Source organism: Phoxinus phoxinus (genome assembly GCF_949152265.1).
Source record: "Phoxinus phoxinus genome assembly, chromosome: 21".
NCBI lineage: Eukaryota > Metazoa > Chordata > Actinopteri > Cypriniformes > Leuciscidae > Phoxinus > Phoxinus phoxinus.
In genome coordinates this window covers 15,121,476-15,143,697 of record NC_136896.1, presented here as the reverse complement: position 1 = coordinate 15,143,697, position 22,222 = coordinate 15,121,476, and the positions used below count along the sequence as shown (strand labels likewise).

The 22,222-nt window shown below is 36.9% G+C and overlaps 1 protein-coding gene across 4 annotated transcripts in view; it reads right to left on the bottom strand.

Moving 5' to 3' along the window:
• thrab (thyroid hormone receptor alpha b) overlaps positions 1 to 22,222 on the bottom strand; it is a 128,976-nt gene that overhangs the window by 84,523 nt on the left and 22,231 nt on the right. Inside the window, exon 2 of one of the 4 annotated variants that reach the window (XM_079595711.1) lies at positions 11,803 to 11,905. The exons of the other annotated variants lie outside the window; for them this stretch is intronic. The gene's annotated coding sequence lies outside the window, so the exon portion shown is untranslated. The remainder of the gene's footprint in view (positions 1 to 11,802; positions 11,906 to 22,222) is intronic. 4 annotated transcript variants of the gene reach the window in all.

Below are 22,222 nucleotides of genomic sequence, written 5' to 3'. Positions count from 1 at the left end.
GGTAATGTGACCATCACCATATGAACTGGAACTTCAAAATCCGCTAACCAGTACAGACATAAGGAAGAAAAGGAAAAGATGATCGACAAAGGAAGGAAGGTGAGTTGGGACAGACAAACCGAACTCTATAGAGGGATTACTTTGACGGGCCAAGGGAGTAGATGAAAGGGGCCAGCAGTGTGAGCACAAAAAAATGGAGAAGATAAGCCTAGTAAAGAATTAACAGTGTCAATTCCAGGTTGGGGGCCTGAAGTTACTGACATGATTCTGCCTCTAACTCATTAGAGATTACTTTTTTGTTTCTTTTGTTTTTTTAAAACATTGGTTCACCTTCATACAGGATTCAAGTTGATAAGTAGCAGTATTAGAAATCTAAAAGCCACAGTACTATTGACACTGTAAACATTGATTTCATAGACAATCCTTAGGGTTCACGAAAACAAACAAACACTCTTTTGCACGTGTGCACTAGTTGATCCAATATAACTCCCCTTGGATCGACAAAGGATCCCCTTGGATCGATATCAATTGACTGTTCCATTGAAAAGAAAGACACATATACGCACAGCACTATAGGATATTTGTTTATCTGAGTGCCAGTGTATAGGGTCAGTCATGGGGACATGGTTTAGTGCTGACTGGCATTCAGATCCCATGGCTTGTATTCCAGGGTTGGAGTGTGATAGCCAAAAAACAAAAGTTGAATAGGGTCAGACATTTTTTTTAATTCTATCATTATTCACTCACTCTCATGGCAAACTTAAACCTTAAACCATTTATTTGATCAAAAATACAGTAAAAAGAATATTGTGCAATATTATTACAATTATATTTCAAATACAAATATTTCTATTGTAATATATTGTAAAATGTAGGGATGAACCGAAAGTGCAAAATGAAAAATGAGAAAAATATGAGCCGAAAATATATGCTGCCTAACCCCCAGTGTTCAGACAACGCTCAGGTTTCACTCTCGCACTAGCCGTTATCACTGTGTCGTATGTGTGTGAGACGCTCCTCTCAATATATCGCAAAATATAAAAATTGGCTCAAATAATATAAAATAGCCCTACTGTGCTGCAACATGGTGTGAATAGCCGTGCTGGGCAACACTGGAAAAGTGATTTGGAAAATTCACTGATCCGCTTCCCCGCTACGCTCTGATAATAATAGCTTAAAAAATTTATCTGTTAAATGTGATTCTGTTGCATAGAACTGGATAAAGAATAATATATTGATAATCAATATTGATATGTTTATCTGTCTAATTTTTGGCCAAGTGCATCCAGAATTTTCGCTTTCGGTCCAGAATTTTCATTTTGGTAATTTATTCATGTGAAGGCAAAACTGAATTTTCAGTACCCATTACACAGTCTTCAATGCCAATTGATGCTCCAGAAATCATTGGAATATGCTATTTGGTGCTAAAAAAATTAATTAATAAATCGTATTCTTGTTAAAAGCCGGAATATATGTTTTTTCAAGAATCTTTGATGAATAGAAAATTCTAAAGAACATTTATTTGAAATCAAATTGCATGATGTGACTGACACTGATAAATTTATGCCCTACATTTAATTTTGTGATGCATCACTGGTAGCATTTAAAACAACTGATTTAAAACAACTTTAGTTTTTAGCATTTTTTTAGACTAAATATGGTATAATTTTTACATAGACCATAGGAAAGATTTTAAATATTATTGCATCTCTACTTCATTTTCTGTCTTTTCATCACACAAAGCTATCATTTCACTTCAGAAAACTCGGAATATAGTGCACAAGTCGTATGGACTACTCTTATGAGGGTTCTTTTTTGTTTTGCCTCTGTGAGGTTTGACAGTCAATGGTCACAATAAACTGTTGGTGGGAAATGCTTGAAGTGTTCAACACTGAATTTTGAATTCTGAGTGAAATATTCCTTTAAGACACTGTACTGGCCTTTAGACAGATCACACCTCCTTCTCACAGAGTCTGAATGAAGACCATTAACCCATCCAATTTGACATTTTAGATGCTTCTTTATTTAACTCTTGTTCTTGGGATGTGTTCAGTGATGTGACACAAATCTTTCATTTGCTATGTTTATTGGAGCTGACAGCATCCTTGTTGGCATGTAAGATGTTCTCCTCTTCACAGAAAATGTGTTACTATCTTCCAATGTGTCTACGAAAATTGTTCATTTAGACTCATATGAAACCAGGTGGCACCAGATTTTCTTCCATGCCAAAGTTCTCGCCTAAATACCTCCCAGAATGCGTTCCACTCTATATGCAGACAGAAACACAACAAAGTGAGCAAAAAGAGAAGATGGCGAATAAGGACTGAGAGAAAAAGCACACATTTGTTCCCATCATACCATATTCGTTTAAAAAACGTTCAGTCCAAACCAGGGCTCGCAGAATTTCTAAATCGCTGGTAGCCATTCGGGCAGGCACCCTTCAGATTTTGGTAGCCCGAAATGAATTTTACTAGCCCACATAAAAAGACAATGTTTAATGTAGAAAATTGGTTAGGAGTCAAAACATGAATCAAAAACTTTTTTCAAAACACAAATATCAACAATTGGATATAAAATAATCAAATTAGAATCATCAATACAAATATACATCTGGTTCAGCATCACTCTTTTTCTCTTTGTTTTTCTCTTGCTCTGGCTCTTCCTGTATAGGCTTTTCATTTTTGTCTGTCAATGACGAAAGTAAACTTGGGGTCAGCTGATAGGTTGATTTATGAATCATTTTCTCAGACACGTTCATTTACTGAAAGCTACTAGGAAAGCTAGGTAGCCTAACTAAGTTTATTAAATTTATTCACAATATGTACACATTCATTATTGATCTTAATACAGGGCCGTAGACAGGGCTTTATAATCAAATGGGTCCTAAATGTAAGGTTGGTAGGGGGTTCAAATTTTTTATTTCTCTGAAATGTGCATTTCAAGACGTTTTTGTCAATACCTGCTCTCACTTCTTATCTATCACTCTTTCTTTTTCTCTGTCTCCTCATCTTGCCCTGTATCTTCCCCTCCTAAAGCTGAACTTTTTTTAATTTACTGAATGCTACAAATTGTACTATATTAATTCTCAACATGTACACATTCGTTATTAATATTGTGCCTAACAAGATGAAAACGGCTTTGTTTCTCGTCCCCTCACAATGACAGTAAACGAATTACATTCCACGAGTCACGTTACAAAGGCCTATTTTCAGTTCAAAATGGCGAAATTAGACACGTAAATTCGTTCAAATGTGAAATATTTAGTTTAGCTACTTACATTATCGCACTTGACCATAAACTGAAGCGTCGAGTCGCTCTGCTCAAATTCGCGCTCAGTAGCTTCTGTGAATATAAATCCTGCCTACTTTGATTTGATTGGTAATCTCTAATATTCTGACATTGATGAGCAGTGACAGACCAATGAGGCTCAGATACACACACACACACACACACCCTGTCCTCTGTTTCTGACGTGCGCTCTGTTCGGCGCCACTGCGGATTGAAGACGAAGAACGCGCTGAATCTGATTATAACAAGACTGAAGCGAACACTATTTTAGATAGCCCGTCGGGCAGGCCGGTTATGCGTTCTGGTAGCCCGACTGGAAAACACAATAGCCCCGGGACGTCGGGCGGGCGATTTTGCGAGCCCTGCAAACCAAACCCATAAACCCGTCATGACACCCAACTGGCTAAACTGTGGCCCACAAAGAGCTTTTTTTTGCCAACACACTGACAATACATCCTGACTGTACTGACAGGCTCCTTGCACCTCCATAAATCTATCTGTAAGAGTGTGTACGTCTATGTGAGTGTGACAGTACATCACACTACACTTGTCTACGTGCCTGTTCTCTGCAGCTCCATGTGACAACTCCGTCACATGCAGTAAAGCAGCACAAAGTGAGAATGTGCGAAAGACACCTAGAGCGTGAGTGACAGTGAAAGAGGGTGACAAAAATAAGAGAAGCGCACACCCTCCAAGCTGTGATACCAAACCCAAATAAATAAAAAAAACAGCTCTGTTTTCACCTCATTAACATTCACTGACTAGAATGCAGAAGGTTCTTCAGGTCTCGCTCAGCCTATAGAAAGAAACGCTGTGTTCTGCAAAGCTGTCACTTTCAAAGATGCATTTTCTCTCTGTGTGTTCTACAAAGCCTCATTTCCACAAATGGCCGATTTGCAATATGATTAATGTCCCCATTAAGGTGGCTCATTATAATAGCACGTGTCCTTCCTAAGGCACTAGTTGAGGAGCATTAGTTTTACAATATTACTCAAGTACTATACTAAGTAAGTAGTTACGAATGCACAAATATGAATATTCTAGCCAATTACACTAAGCTGTTAAGTATTCTCATGTTATGGCTCAGTAAAATGGCCAATATTGCAGTTCTATACTATGTTGCCTAATGGAATACTAAAGAAATGAAAAAAAAAAAAAAAAGTACCGGTCATTTTAAATGAAGAGAATGTAGGCATTAGATCATTATAATGTACATTTTGACAAACAAATGGATATTCATTTTGAGATTGCCTTAAAAAAGGCATGTGATCTAAAGACAAAAAAGAAAGAAAACCTTATTTCATATTACAGGACAAAATTAAAATGACAATACTAACATTTTTTTTTGTCTTAATTACTTTGCTTTAAACCATTAAACCATTGTTTTTTGTTTTGTTAAACCACAGTGAGACCTTAACACTTCTTTTTTTGTAACCAACAGATTTATAAACGATTCTCATGACAAATTTGGGAAGATGGTTAGCGCATGTTGCTTTCACAACTGCAAATTATAAGCGACTCAAACACAACACACATCACACACATCACTTGCAGAGTAGCATTTTCAAATGAATCTAAACAGCTGTGCTTTACTCAACTATATATTTATATAACTACATCACAACTGTTGCGATTTGATGATCACACAAAGCAATCTTACATTCTCACAACCATGCATTGTCATTAAAAATTTCCCAGCCAACTGGTAAAGCAGTTTCAACACCAATTTTTACTCACATTTTGCAAATTTGGCCATTGCGCGATTTCAGTCATCATACAGTAACCAATCATACTTCTAACACATTACCTCCAAGACTGATCCGTCCCCAAGAACAGTATGGAGAGAGTGAGTGTGTGAATGACACAAAAAACAGAGATAAAGGCTTAAAGCATGTTGATGGCATTGACACACCCACATATGTGAATACACAGATCTGGCTTCAGTCATGTGTGTACAGTGTGTACTATATGTTCACTTAAAGACGTCGTGATGCCAGGCTCTGCCCGCATCGCCCAAGCTGTTTGCTGCCCCAGTAACACCAAGTGGCGGTCTGTGTGCCATCACACACCAGTGAGGAGCCTTTGTCCAGAGCAGAATCAACACCAGTGAGTGTACAAGAAGAAAAGAAAACAGTGAGGGTCTGTACGGAAAACAGTAACAAAACGGTCTTTGTTTTTAAGCAAGAGGTTAAAGCCACTTCAATGAGATGTGTGACCAAAAAAAAAAAGAGGGTGAGGGAGCAAAGAAAAGCTAACATATGAGATATGTTATGAGTTAAAAGGGCCATAAGACTGTAAAAGTGTTGCTTTACAGATCCCCTGAGCCAATAACTAGCTGGAGCTCTCTGAACTCACCAGGGGGAACGGAGCAAGTCCTAAATGTTGATCATGTTGGACTTCACACATTGCCTGTGGCTGTGGGTCAATGACATAAAAACGTAAAATGCAATCGATACATTGATACAAAGACTTAGACATCTTCTATGATGGCCATATGAATTCAAATTAATTTTAAAGTGCCCCAATTCTGCTTTAAAGGGTCCTAATTTTATTTTGGAGGTCTCCTATTTTTAAGGTAAAAAAACAAAACAATAAAATATTCTCATAATACACATTGCACATCACCTAATTTTTCAAAGAGTCTGAAAATTGTTTGTTCGATCATTCAGTCTCTCTATAACCCTCTTATCCGCGGGCATATACTCTGCTCTGATTGGTCAAATGGCCAAGTCTGTTGTGATTGGTCTACCACTTACAGTGCGTGTCGGAAGCTACGGAGGATTTTCAGAGCTTGATACACAGTGAGACGAACGATGGCGTTGTTTTTTCTGAATCAATTCCAGCCCGAGTCCTCATCCTTTTAAAGTGAGAGAGGGTCAAAGTAGACGTCGTTCACGGGCAGCCAGTGAAGAAGACCATAGGCTGGAATTATACAAATGTATTAAAAAGGTTTGTAACAAGAAGTGAGACTGAAATTGTTGACAACTCGTTTTAGCAGTTCAGAATCGATTATTTCGTTTTGGAGACAATACATGTATTTGTTGTGCACTTTGAAATTTAGAAAAATGTATTATAATATTTAAATATATTAATAATTTATGGTTTGAGTTTAGACCTATCTGTGTAAAAATCAACCTGAAAGTAGAAGTTGCAAGCAATCGGGCTGTTATTATTTAAGATTATTATTTGTAAGAACCTTAAGAGTTAAGAGAACGTATTAAAAAGTCTCTTTTATTTACAGGAAAAATGAATGACAATACAATATTCAGAAGACTGAATGTGTCTTCTTCTTCTTCTAATTCTTCATTATATATAATTTAGTGATTTTAACCTGTCATTCTGCTTTTTTATTAAGGTCAAAGTTTAGTGTATAACACTTATGTTTTAAACCTTTTTGGCACACAATGTAGATGCAATCACACATTACAGTATTTTATAAATAAAATAATTATTTAGAAAGCCAGCATGAATATAAAGAGTACTTTTCTAAGAACTTGGTACATGTTTTTGAAACTAAATTTATCTTGCAATAGGGTCTGTGTTCAAGATTCCCTCTCTTGCCCTAGCCGTTAACCCCAACAGAAGAGGGAAATCTCCTTACTGGGGCAGCTAGGGCCACGATAACCCAGCAGGGACTCTGTGCACCTTCCCCTCTTCATTAACCTTCCCCTCTTCATTAACCTCAACCTAGAGGCCTACTAGCCCAGTCTGACTGACTTAAAACTCAACTCTCTCGGGTCCAGCATACACTGTGAGAGAGAAAAAAAGAGGTGGAGACAGGAATTGAGGGCTAAAGAAAAGGTGAAAGAGAGAGATCAAAAGTGCAGACCATGGCAAAGGATTTTGGTAATGACATGGGATAGCATCAGTGAGAATTACCTGACCCGTCCCCGAGTGAACCAGACCGGTCGCCATCTTGAGCAAAAGATACCTCCTATAGAATGGTGTCTAAATGTCACAAACAAAAGCCAGCTTGTCTGGCAGTAAAGCAAGACAGATTGAGTACAGTAAAAGGCTTTCAACTTAATAAAAGAGTCTTATCAAATCACAGACAACCGAGACTAAATGTGCCGTGTGCACATTTAACAGTTACTCGCCAGTTGGCCGTTACCATTATAAAGCACTTCAACATAATACATGGGCTAAATTGAAAGAAAGGAAGTCTGACCACCCTTTCGCAAGTGTAATGCTGGACAAGGTGACCTACCAAGCAAGTTGTGTAATGCCGACGTCAAAATGTATTAGTTTACAAATCATCCACACTAGTAAAAGTGATTGAGGTCATTACATAGTATTGTGCAAGGAACCACGCAAAAATAAGTCTTTATTAATCGATAATGTAATTTGGGGGCAAGTTTTCCCAATGAACCTATGAGTCAAATGACATTGAGGTGATGTGACACCAATCATGCACATGACATCAATATGACAAGGTATTACCTAAACAAACTTTGAGGCCCTTATGTCCTGCACAGTCAAGATCACGTTCCAAAGCAAGAAATACTATTATAATCAGAGAAAGCCTTTGTTGTTTGAAGCGCTATCATAAGTTCTGCCATGTGGAGTCTCATTGCTGTATACATCACATCTCATTAAAGGCCTCCCTCAGGCTCTCCACTGTGTGGTCACTATTAAGTTCCGTATCGCCCAGGCACCGTGACTGCATCTGTCAATTCTTTGTTATGAGCTGAGTAGTTACAGCTATGTAGGACTGCATTGTTCTTCTGGCCCTGTAATCTGTTGTACAATCACATTTCCGAACCCCTTCGAGTTCTGCTTTTAATGTCTCTAGTGTCGCTTTTGGCTTTTCGGTGTTCACGAAACTGCTATTGAGATTCTGTAGCAGTTGCTTAGAATCAAATCTTTCCACTGTATATATTGGTATTTGGTCAATGCAAATGAGCTCACCCACTGCTCTGTTTATTTGGATGTTGAATCGGACTTCTTGGCACTCTCAGACAGGCTGTGAATGGTGGGTAGCAACTTGCTGGAAACAAGTTTAGCTGTCTGGCTATGGGCACTAATTAGAGCAGCATGAGTCTGAACAACGGTAAACAACTGGCATTCATCCTTTCGACTCTCTTAGTTTGTAAACCGAATGGGATTTGTTTTTAATTTTGAGTGTTAAATTAAATCGTAGTATTCATAGCAAGTAACATCAGCAACCTGATTTTATTTGACCATCAAATTAGCCAGTCAATGGGAAGAGACATTAAATAGGCACTTAAGGATACCAGAGCTCAAGTATTCTTCAAAAGGAGAAAAAAAAGACATTACCGAATGCCATTTAAAAGCCTGAAATAACAATTTGCAGGATGCACGGAGCCCCTGTAGGATGGGCTATCGAATGACCCACATACAACCCTACCAAGCATAAAAAGTGTGCTGGTAAGTAAAAAAATAGCAGTGACCAATTTATGGTGATAGTAATTCATCACATCAAAGCAATTCCATCTGAAATGCATTTGGGCTGGAGGGGGAAACTGATGCAATGGTTCACGGGGTGCTGAGAGAGCAGAAAGCCAGGTCAAAATATAAAAACAGCTCTGTCTGAAATCACTGTGATTTACAAATACAAAGTCCTAAAATTTACACTGGGTCACTGACCAAACTGCAATGAGAAGTTCATGTCACAAAGCACTCAAACATATAACCAGAGGAAAATATTTCGAATTCATGTGGCATGTTCCAGTTAGACTAAAGTAGTGAAGTATCTGCAAAAGAAAATATATTTTTTAAAATCTAAATATGATTAAATGTGCAATATGCAAAATGAATCAGCTATCTCAGTATGTCATGGAATTGTACAATTTTGGCTGAACATTTCAAACACAGAAATGCTATGAATGCTTATGCATTGGTAAAATTGTTGCTTATGCGTCTTGTCTGACTGATCTCTAGTCTTCAATGGAGTCTGGATACCTTCTTTCTACCCTCAATTTGTACACACGAATCCAATCTGGCCCTTGGGCAAAGGTTCAATCAAATACTTCTTAAACTTACGTGGATAATTTACTTGAGGCTATAAAAGCCATGTGCAACTCACAGACAACACGTTTCCCTGTGGGTAAAGCACATACTGTATGTGAGACTCCCTCTCTGCCTACTTTTCTTGCAATGTTGCTTGCTCATTTCTACATTTCTGCCATTTTTAGCCAGGAGAAAGCTTAACTCAGCTAACACTTGGTCCCAGCTACAAAGCTGTATGCTGCACTATAGGCTATTCTCCGATTTGACCATTTCAAGCTAAACAAGTTATCGAAAAGCTACATTAGCCTGTGTGGCTATGGGAATTCTCCACTCTCAGCCTTGTACTAAAATGAACCAAAAAAAAGTAAAGGGTTACAGACAGCTTACTTGGATTAAGGCGCATTGCCCTGATGGCCAGAAGATACGTCACATCGGTTTACTCCTTTAATACGGAGACGCCGTTAAGCGCTGCATATTTCAAAGAGTGCCTGAATAAACAAAGCAATTCAATACATTCAAACCAAAATAGTCTGTGCCATTAGTCCAAGCAGCCACACAAAGGCTAGTGCTGAAGGAGCGAGCGAGAGAAAAAGATGAGAAAGAGACAGATAATCAGATGGGGGGAAAAGGTCATGGAGAGGTAGAGGATTAAAAGTGAAGAAGAGGCCACAGGGAAGAGGAGGAAAAGTTGGATCCAGAAAAGCAGCCCTCCACACATGACATCTGTATAACAAATTTTTCCACTTGGGTTTGCCTTTTCTCCATTCGCTCTTCTATGCTTGAAGGTAGAGAGACAGTAAATGTGTGTTTGTGTCTGGATGTGGGAGGAAAGGACATATGAAGCCCAGAAGCGAGAGTAACCCCGCACCTTGGGTCTGCGCCAACTAGCCGCTGTCATATTCCTTTCATACTATATCTTTCATATATTGTGCCCGAATGAGGACAATGTACATCATATGGAGGAACGATGAGGAAAAAAATGTGCATAAATGTACGTTTCTAAAGACTTACAACAACCAGAGGGAGCAGAGATTATGGGCTTAATGGTTTGAACAACTGTTGTAGTCTTTATTTATTGACTTGTTAGCAACTTACTTTAAATAACACTTCAAAGTTTAATTTATGAAATAAACAGTTATTTGCAGATTCACTGTAATTGATGTATAACAAAATGTAAAATTTAGGCTTGCAAAATAAATGTTAATGTAAGTGTTTTGCTCTGCACTGTAAAAAATGTACAATTTTGCTCAAACCTGTAAATTGGTTAACAGTAAGTTCCCTTACTAAATACGGTGAAAACGTGTTTTTCAGTAAAATACTAATTTCATTCAGGACATTTCAGTAAAATACTGTTTAATTTACAGTTATTGTAAGACAAAAAGAACAAGTCATCTTTACAGTGAAAAAAAAAGTAAATTGACCTCCCCAGAATGTCCTGAGTGACACTTCACATTTGACGGTTTTTCATTGAAATGTGTTTTTTTCTTATCAGTAAGGATTTTATGTTACATCTTATGTTGTTAAATGAAGTTTAATCGCATTATATAAGCATCATGTTTGTTACTATGATAGTGTTTTGTATTTGTTTGTAAGACACTGATTAGCATTCATTTCAGCTTCTATATATTTTCTATGGTTTTCTCATTACAACCATTTATTTATTTATTTTTTGGTGGTGGTGGTGGTTGTCAATATATTATAAAGATACAAAACAGATTATAATACTTCAGTAGGTTGGTATACTAACATCATATAATTTAATGAAATATACTGTACATTTTTACGGTCAATTTAATTTCAATTTGTAAAATCCAAAAAAGTTTGGATCATACTTTTTACAGTAAAATTCCGGTAACCACTGTTGCCATTTCTTTTTACCATACATTTTTATAGTGTATGATTTAGTGAAGTTGCTCATGAGTTTTGGAGGTCGCTGATCCGCACTATCCTGGCTCTCCACCTTACAGACGGGGTCTACGTCCACATGTGGGGTGACGGCCTGAAAGCAGTGGGGCCCAGGGAGCAAAGACAAGCTGATTTAACATTTTTGAGTTCAAGCCAACATTCCTAAGGGGAGAGAGAGAGTAACGAGAAAAAGAAAAAAAACCTAGACAGAGAAAAGAGATAAAAGAAAAAGAGGGAAAAAGAAGACAGCATATGCATGTAGATATGTATGAATACAGTTTTTATACAGTATGTATCAAAGATTGACAAAATGTGTCTTGATTTAATGTAGAGCAAGAAAAATTGATGCTGGAAATCAGAGTAAAGTATGTAAAAGGAGTCACAATCTCTCCCAGAGTAAGAACGACTAAAAGAAAGTATTAAAACAAGACTGTAACTGAATACAAAGCAGTTAAAGGCATCTTAGAATAAGAAGAATGTGTTGTAGAGACGAATGTGCAGGGCAGGGTAGTTCAGACAAACAATTAATCAATAAATATATTTCTTATTGTTCTCAACGTTGAGAATGGTTGTGCTGCCTAATATTTTTGTGGAAACCGTCACTGCCACTTAAGTTTAATTTCACGAGTTCACACTTACAAATAAGTCAGATGGAATAAAAGCGTATTTGGCGTGCTGTCCGAGGAGAGGGCTCCGGGCTCGGTATTCGGCCCAAACACAGAGTACTCCCCCGTATTCCTGTCTGTAAAAGAAAGAGCCAAGAGTGAGGAGTCGGGGTGGTGGAGGGATGCTGAAAAACTGTCGAGGAATGTTAGGTGAGTTGACAGAGTGGATATATATTATGCTTCTTGTCATGCTGATTAGGGAAGAAGTAATTGTTTGATGACAAGGAGATTGGATTGGTTATCTGAACGTGCTCCTCCCGAACTTTGTTTATAAAACATAATTTAATGCGTTCATTTAATGACGACTGGAGCATCTCTATTTTACGCTGTACCGTTTTGTATAAGGATCCTACCACAAGTGATTCATAAAGAGGCTCTTGAAGTTGCTCTCAGTGCTCTCATTCAAAAAGAATCAAGGATAATATGCTACTGAGAACATGCTCAGAAAACCATTTACGTCTTTCTCTCTTTACATGGGTAGGTCGTACTCATGGATCTGCTTCGGCAGCCCTGTATCAGGCTTACAAGGGCTTAGAAGAAACTGAATACTAGGCTAACAAGAACGTAATAGTTCCCATGCTCTGAGTAGCTCTCTTGGCTGACAGTTTGACATGAGTTTGCATATTCAGCATGGCGAGAAACACTCCACAATCCTAACCTTGCAGAAATGTTCTGGGCCTGTAAACCTGACATTCGGGTGTAGAAATAACCTACTCGGTAAGGCCTCATCCTTCTCTTCCCAACATATTCAATAAAATCGCAGAACTGCATAAGCGACACAGACCGCATACGCTTCATGCAAGTCTGATCAGATCCACCCTTCAACACCAGCGGCTTATTAAAATGGATGTCTTAAATTTACACGCGGACCATATATTTACATACATACATATGTGCACACACACACCCAGATGAGGCTTGGAGGATATAAGACGGATGTATTTGTTTTAAAATGCTATTAAATTGGAGACAGGGATAGCTGCTGGTTGTAATGGGTGTGCCGAAAGGTACACAATGTAACAATAAAAATTGAACACCCCCCCCCCCCCCCCCCAACCAACAACACCCTAACAGGCAGCTTTCCTGACCAATGTTAAGACCTTTCGGCATGCCCATTCCTCCAACCCACACTTGTAACATTGTGACCATACGGTTAGAGCACACTTTGCATGCAGGGTATATCTCAGTATAATTCTTGGTAAAACATTTAAAAATCATCACATTTTGCATGCATGACCTCTAGGCATATATCTCAGTAAATGCCCTCACAAATACTAGAAAACAGCAATAACTCTGTGACATTTAAAAACTCCATGTGTTTTTCCACATTTTCATTGCTCATCTTGGACCCTGTTCTTTGCCATAAAAACAATAAAAACTGTGATATTGTGAAATATTATTACAACTTAAAAAAACTGTTTTATATTTTAAAAAGCAATTTAGTCCTGTGATGGCAACGCTTTAAATAATTGGATGCATTAGTGAAATTTCAATCAATACATTTCTATCTAGAAACTCACACTGAACAATCCCAAACCTCTACTAACACACTGAAGCTCGAATCGCTTTTGGCTACAAAAGTTTTGTTTTACTCGCCAGACTTTTTACATGGAATGCAAGAACAATCCAAATTAAAAAATCGATATAAATATATAAAATATACATTTCAAACATGATTAAAGACAAGTAAACGGTCTGAAATAAAATAAGAACAAATAGCAAATAAACACAATAGAACAAAGATACAAATGAAATAAACAGTGCTTTTCAGGTTTGTCAGGTAGATCTAATAGTAGTTAGATAAGATAGCTTGGGTAGATTAGGTACAGAGATTGAATACAGTAAAATAACACTGCATAAATGAAATATAGATGAATTCTTATTAAAGTTACCAAAGTTATTTAGTCAAGAGCCAGCGAGAAAGCGAGAGAGGGCGCTCTCAGCCAAGTGTCGGACGATGTGTAAAGCTCAGCAGGCCATGAAAATACATATCTCCGCTAAACATATTTTTGCCTCTAACTCGATCACAGGTACAATTTACGGTAACACTTTACAATTTTGGTGTTTCTTTAAAATTGGGTGGCATATTTACTGCATTATAGAGGGTTGAATCTATTTCTTGATAAACTGAACAGTTTGTTTGTTCTAAATATATGGCATTATGGATATTTTCAACGCTATCTCACGACCAAATCGTACGAGTGAGTAAAATGTGGCTGATTCGTACGATTCGTCTAAACCCCAGTGACGGTTAGGTTTAGGGGCGGGGTCAGGGGTAGGTCATTCGTACGAATCCATACGAATTGGGCAACTCGTCAAATATGTACGATTTAGCAAAAATCTTACAAATTAGTATGGGTGAGGTCGTATGAATTTGAACGAATTAGCCACCTGGTGAGATCGGGTTGGATTTTTTACATATTAAAACATTTTAATATAAATATTTAATGCATTAATGCTGTAAACAATGATCCACTGCTTGCTTGCATTCTTCTTACAGTGTGAATATGATTCCAGACAGTTGATAAAATTACAATATTAACCTTTAATGACAGTTAAAACTCTTTGGCAATGCTTTTGGTAGAACTCTTGTGAGATGAGGCTTTGTGGTATACAGAATGTGTGTGTAACTGTATTTGATTACAACGTCAGTGAAAATGTATGTATTTATAGGACCCAAGGTTTATTGAAAAAGAGTAGGGTGAGTAGAAAGATGATAGTATAGGATGATGATAAAAGTAAAAGATAAGAGAACATGAGATGAGAGAACATGAGGGGATGTGGTCATGATGAATTACAGAGGGATGATAGGAAGTGGGGCAGAGCCCTTAAATCAGCAGAAATTATACGAAATATAAGTCCCTGCTGTAGATTTGCATGTGTAAGTGGCACATTTCACATTATTAGAATGTACATAAGTCATTATTGTCACGTCTTGGTTATTTAGTACTGGTATTATAGTAACATTTGAAAGCGAAAAAAGCAGAACTGAAAAAAACAAGGGAGGACAGAAAAGGAGATAAAGACAATATCCTTAGATGTAAACCCTAACGCTCAAAATACTTAATTGGTTTGAGTAACTTAAATTAAACTAATTAGTTCAGTCAAATGAACTTTTATGAGTATTTAGCACTTTCTTTTTTCTATCAAGTTCACAGAACTGATATATTTTAAGTAAACTGACCTGATTCACTGTTTTGAGTTTTATGAAATTATTTCTTTTAATTTAGACAAACTTAAAGGTATAGCGGAGGATCTTTCCTAATTTTAGAAAAGACCTGCCCTCTCCAATTAAAAAAAAATGCACATGCGCAACACTCTATTTGCTCCCAAGAGGGAACGCCTACTAGCAGTGATTTTAAATGGATTTCTCCAAATAGCATGACAAACTTTACCTGTCTAGTAGAATCTTCGCGACTGCGGCATCAGTGGGAAGTCCAACCTGTGCTTTTAGCTCACGCTAGCGTGTGAACGGCCTTACGTAAACATATCACCAGAATGATTGACACTTAGGTGGACCAATAGTATACGCTACCCACCCGGAAAAAGAAAATCCTTCGCTATACCTTTAAGTTTAACTGAAATAGCTGGGATGTCTATTTCCCAGCATGCATTGCCGATGGCGAAAGGAAGAGTAAATGCTATTAAGTGTAATATAATTGTATATATAACATATATAATTTTTTGTGCCAGACTAATGTTAAGTGGGAGATTTAGTAGTGATTAATGTTATATGCTAATTTAGAAGAATTTCTGTTAATGTTGGTTTTAGGATAGTTCATGGTGACAAGTGGTGCCTGCAGTTTGATTTGAGAGCAAATAATACCTTTATATTGTTGCACTCACACAAGTGCGTCTGTATAACATACTATTGCTAATATGTTACCAAATTAGTATGTCAGTGGATTAGCTTGTTAAAGCTAACTAAGTTTATACTAATAAAAGTGTTCACATTGAGATTACATGAAAGCTTTAAGTTAATTGAAATGTTTGAGTACACTAATTCATACAAGTTAAGAACAATTAAAATGTATAAGTACAAAATACAAATCTGCTAGTTCAGCTTACTTAAACTTTGAATTTCAGAACTTAAAAAATTTGAGGCAATCGATAGCCTTAAATGTTTTGAGTTCTGCCAACTTATTGGGGTTTACAGTGTATAGAGTTATTAAACGAATGTCCCCAGGTTTAATAAGCTCAATCGACAGCTTTTGTAGCAAAATGTCCAATAGAAAATAAAATAATTTCAATTCATTCCTCAGTTTAAAAAAAGGTTTCAGTAATAAACAATAAATACTCCTTTAGAGCAAGAGCTCAGGCAAGAGTAAATACATGTATGCGTCTGTCTGCTCTTCTTTCTCCTTAGTCTTTTTTTTTTTTTTATAAAAAAAACACGTCTTTCATAACAATGGAGGAAAGGCGTTAATCGAATTCGAATTGCCTATGAGACAGCAAAATCAACACTATAAGCGCATGATGAATGAGTGAGGTCAAAGTCTTTACATTCACTATGCGCGGCTACACCAAAATATACATCCAGACCTCAGACTTTCACACACATATGGTGGGGGAACGCCAAAATATTCCTGATTAAAGTCAGTGAAGTGCATTTAAGGAAAACAGACTATACATTGTGACTGGTAGGGCTCTGTTTGGTCAAGAAAAGTAATTGTAGAGTTAATCTCTTTCTTCATTTTGACAAATTCATGGAAACTGTTTTTAAATCAAGCAAAAGGACACATTCATGGAACACTTAGTCTGTGTGCCTAATGGCCAGATATACAGATCAGATGTTTGGTCTGTAAATGAGAGAAAAACCGCAGTCTCAGATAAAACAATGATTGGCCATTTATTATGAATGTGGTCAGTCTTTGACTATAATTCAGTTTGTATATATATATATATATATATATATATATATATATATATATATATATATATATATATAGTATATGTACGGTATGTATGCATGAAGCCTCTGAGTAATACTCAATGCCTAAACCATGAGGTCAAAAAGAGAACCTCTGAGGATTTAAGGATTTATTGTTCATTGTTAGATCATGTTAGCTAATGTTAACTAATGAAACCTTATTGTAAAGTGTTAGCAAATATAAATATATATAAAAGTTTGGGTTCCGTAAGAGTCTTTTGTTCACCAAGAATGCATTTTTTTGCTTAATAATAAAGCAAAAACGATTAGCAAAATAGTTTTACAGTTTAATATAACTGTTTTCTATAGTGTCACGGGTATGGTGCGGGTGAAGAATGGCAGAGGCACAATACTCCAAATCAAACTTTTACTAGAATAAACTTACAAAAAACTGGTACAGGCTGAAGGGTAACACTCAATACACAGTAACATAAACAAGGACCGACAAGGACAGACTGAACAGTATCAAACTAAATACAGATACAAACGAACACTAACAAGGTGAAGACAGGTGACACAGATAATGAGGACGATGAACAGGTGGATGATTGAGGGAGTGAGTTCAGGTGTGGAGACACAAGACTAAGACAGACAGGTGCAGACGAAGACTGTGACATATAGTAATATTATTATTCCAGATTTTCAGCAGCCATTTTTCAGTCTTCAGTTTCACATGATGCTTCAGAAATAATTGTAATATGCTTGTTTGATGCTCAAAAACATTCTTATTATTATCAATTATTAAACATTTTCTGTAAATCGGGAAACATTTTTTCAGAACTCTTTGATGAAAGCTCAAAAGAACAGCATTTATTTGAAACTGAAATATTTTCTAGCATTATCGATGTCTTTACCATTACATTATTCATTTGCTTGCAAAATAAAAGTATTAAAGTCCCCCCGCAGTCAATAATTTAACACCCTTAAAACTACTCATCTTTTATTTACATATTTAAATGATTTTCCTGTGAAAATAATTGCTTTATTTAGTATACGCGGAACCATGAATTTAGTTCATTAGACCCCCACCTCCACTCAATCACAACGAACCCGGACTACCTGATTCACTTGGTCAACTGTACTAAACGCATATATAAATATATATAGTATATAGCGCATATAGTTCTTTTTGTTTTTGTGCTCACCGTGTTAAAAAGCACACAGAGCATAAAAGGAATGATAGGAGAATCCCCGCCCCGCCCCGCACGTTGACAGGATTAATTACATATCTGTGACAGTAGGAACTATAGGAAGTAGGGACGGTTTCAAACCGTGTTTTTGGTACACTGCCGTTTTAAGGAGAAAATACTCTGCAAGGGTGTTGTTGACTGACACATTTGCACATGGTTTGTCTTAAAGTTTATTTAAAACACAACATGGATAAACAACATTAAAAACTTGATAATCACCACAGGAGGGTCTTCAAAAAAAAAAAAAAAAAAAAACCTTTGAATGGTAGTAGCTATGTGTATAGGTGCACTTTAAGTAGCTTTACTTTCTTTAATTACTTTTGTTCAGATTATACTTAGTCATATATTAAGTACACTTAATACTGCCGTTAGTTACCAAAAAAAAAAAACTTCAAATATGTATACACATACAGTATAATGAGATATCATTTCAATACTTCAACCTTGATGTATTCACATTTCAAACTGCAGACTGGCAGAGAGTAAACACCTGAAAAAGATCTGTTGTATAAGAACAGGTTGTTCTTGATCAATGTCTGGCAGTGTTCCAGAATGGTGTAGATTTCACCACTGTATCAAACTGCACAACAAACACACACCTCTATGCACACTCAATCCACCACTGTCATTACCGCTCAAGAAATGACAAAGCTCCGCCCCTTTTCCTAATATGCACACTGAGTCCAAAAGCAACTGTCCTGTGGTCTTTCTAAATAGAAAATTATAAAGAAGATCATTTACAGCCACTAAAATAAAACATAAACAGTGCTGGGGTGTATCGATATAAAAGTAGTGAGGCTAGCAGTCTACATTTTATTTATTTTGAAATATATTTAAAAAGTAGCTTCAACATAGTTTTAAACTTCTTGTTAGTTTGTAGGGTGCTACAACAAACTACTTTTCCAAAACAATAGTTTGACCATAGTTGAAATGCATTCAAATTATGAGTAGCCTGACAAGCAACAGCTTCCCAAACAATGATGCTTTGAATGCCGCAGGCAAAAAAGCTAGAGAGGAAGAAAGCACCGTCTCACTCTCAATTAAATCAAGTTTCTGCTCAGCAGGTCTGCCTGCGGTGGTGTTTTATTGAATTCTATTGAATCAAAATCAAGAGAGCAATGCGATGAGATGAATGCAGAGATACGGCTTATTGAATGTGCACAATTTCATCAGGAAATTTATAACAGAAACAATTTTGTAAAAGTTCCTATGGCTCCACATATCAGAGACACAGCCTGAGTACTGCACAAGCTCCAATGCTGCCTGGAAGCTGTCTTTTTCTTCCGTTCTGCCCACCTCCATTAACCCAGAGTGTAATGCACACATGCAGTCTTTCAGCTGCAGTCTGGCATTATTGGAAAGATAGAAATTAATATGATTTTCAAAATGTCACATTGCACTCATTATAGAAATTACCGGATGATGAGAAATAACTCATTTAAATAGATTATGGACCTGTTCTTATATTTCAATACGCTGCCTGAATTCAGTCGTTCATTCATTTTAATCCTCATCATTGGACATAACGCAGTCACACTGGGAGAACCCTGTAAGGAGTTAAATGTAATTCATAGAGTATGCAAGGCCATTTAACCTGCTAATGGATGTTCATTCCGTTCTGCAAGGAAAAGCCTTTTTAATCAATATTGCATCCTGCTAGAGGTGGGCGATACATCGGGAGACACGCTTAACCGGTAGAAATTTGTTGAGATTTTGTGGACTATCCTCTCCATCACAGTTACTCGCTCACGTGACTTTGCCGTGCTGCGGCTTCGTAACAACAGCTTATTTCATAACACAAAACAAGTGATTTTAAACCGTTGAAGCGCAATAAGCAGCGAATGAAATCTCATTCCGGTAAATGTGCGCTCTTTGAGAGATAGTTCAATACTCAGACAGTGCACCGAAACAGTTCTTTTTGCTGTATTATTGGGCCTGAACGGTCAAATACACACACTTGTGTCAAAATGCCCGTCTTTCAGTCATTTGTCTTAAGTGAATATAGAGTATATAGAGAATATTATATATAATATATGAGATTTGAGAATTGAGAATGTCAATTAATACAAAAATATCACATCAGCAGAATTTTTTTTATATATATATATACCTGCCAAAATCCAGGGTTGCAGAAACGATTTATTATTATATTTTTTAGAATTAAAATTGTTATTATAAAAACATTAATTGTATTACTAAAAATATTTTTACAATTCAAATTAATCATAAAAATATGACTGTATTTTTTTAATACAATAATGTAAACAGAAAAAGAAAAAAGAGGGGGGAAAACAGAAGAAGAAAAAAACTGAGATTCGTTGCATGAATTGCTCTAAATTCCAGCCTTCCCATTACCAGGATCACCAAGAACCAGACCGCTTAGGCAAATATCATGCTGTAAGTGAACCACCACACCACCCAATAGTCTGCACCAGTGCTGTTCAACCACAGGCAAATGAGTGCTGTAGTATATCCCAGTCAGCACTCAGCAGCACCCACCACGCTCACTGGTGTCAAATATCTTTGCGGCATCTGATATCTGTGCTTTGTTGGCACAAATGTGTGATAGCGTGTATGATCTGAGATTGAAGCTATATTCCAAGCAATTCAAATGGCTAAATATCTTTCATGACATATAGAAGAACTATAATCTGCTGTGCTGTGGCAGTAAACGAATTTAAGATCATTATCTAGAGTAGACAACTGATAGACCCAACGGGCCAAATGAAGAGGAACTTAATTACTCATTGTGCATTATCATCATACGATAATGGAACATGAGAGGATTAACAGAGAATTTCAATTAAAGTCATTTTCTCTTACCAACAACTGCTTTCTGTGCCTTTCCGTGTAGCCTGAAGCAAGGCTCAGGATGCTCCCGGAGGTGTCACAATACAGTATGAACAACTTCCTTTTCACATGGAAAAAAAACACATCCCCAGCGGAACAGAACAGAATGCCAGGAGGACTCCACAGGAGATCCTACCATGACAACATCATCACCCCGGCAGCTGCTCTGCTCCACGTCCAACCCTTCCAGAACAAGAGAGCAAAGAAGGAATGTTTACACACAGCGGAACGAAACTACAGATATACTCAACAGGGTGTTGGTTGCAATCGAGAATATTTTCCCTGATTCTAAACACACAAGACACACAATAATGATAGTAAATTATCTTTTGAACAGACAACTGCAAATAATAATAATAATCATCATCATCGTCATAAAATGTCATAATCATTGTCCAAGCAATCACACTCAAATGTCACTGTCTGAAAAACAAATCTGTTTAATTTTGTAGAATGGAGTCAAAAACAGAGCTGAACAGCGATAATGGAACATATTATATTGTAAAATGACCAAAAATCTGCGATTTTTCCACACTGCTCCGCTCTCACTGGCAAAAGCTTGTTTATCGAACAGCTCCACTGTTTTGGAAAGTTCGTACAGTTACTGCTTTTAATTATTCACTCCCTAACTTCTCACAAACAGAGCCATGGAATTCTTACACTGTCATAATCATCTTTTTCAAAGAAAAGAGTTGTCAAACTTAAACAGAATGAAAGTATCAAAAACCTCAGCCATTGTAGAGCTAGAGCTGCACAATTCTGGATAAATTTGAATCACATTTTTTTTGTTTCAAATAGAGATTCTGATCAGACAACTAAATAAAATAACATGTGAATTAGTAGAGGTTCTGACCAAATATTAATTGCTGTAGTCCATTTAAAAATGTTTAATTAATTAGAATGAATTGGTTTGAATGAATGATTCAATGACTCACTCATATACGTCACTTATTTCATTACTGCATGGAATCAGTGTTTTTGAACGAATCTCTTGAATGAATGATTCAATGACAAATACATTTTTTAACAGTCCCTTGTGGTGGCGTAACAATGTAATCAATACAATCGTTATTTGAAGCGCCGTGTTATTTACAATAGGTGATTCGTTCTGTTTTGATCGCTAACGGAGACATCGGTGTTCATTTCCGAACTATAAACTTTTATCCCAGTACTTCTGTGATCATTTGAATTATTGCAAGACAGAAATAACAATACTGGGTGGTTGAAAAGACTATTTGTGAAGCCATTTCGTGCCTTTCGTGACGGCTGCTCTCTCTCTCTGGCTCAGATTTAAATGTTCTGGTGTGATTTGGTCAAAGGTTTAACAGACACAGGCGAATCAGTCATTTAGCAATGAGATCGCGTGGGTGTTTGAATCGAGATCGCAGTCTTTTAACGATTAATCTGCAGCTCTAGTACGCAAT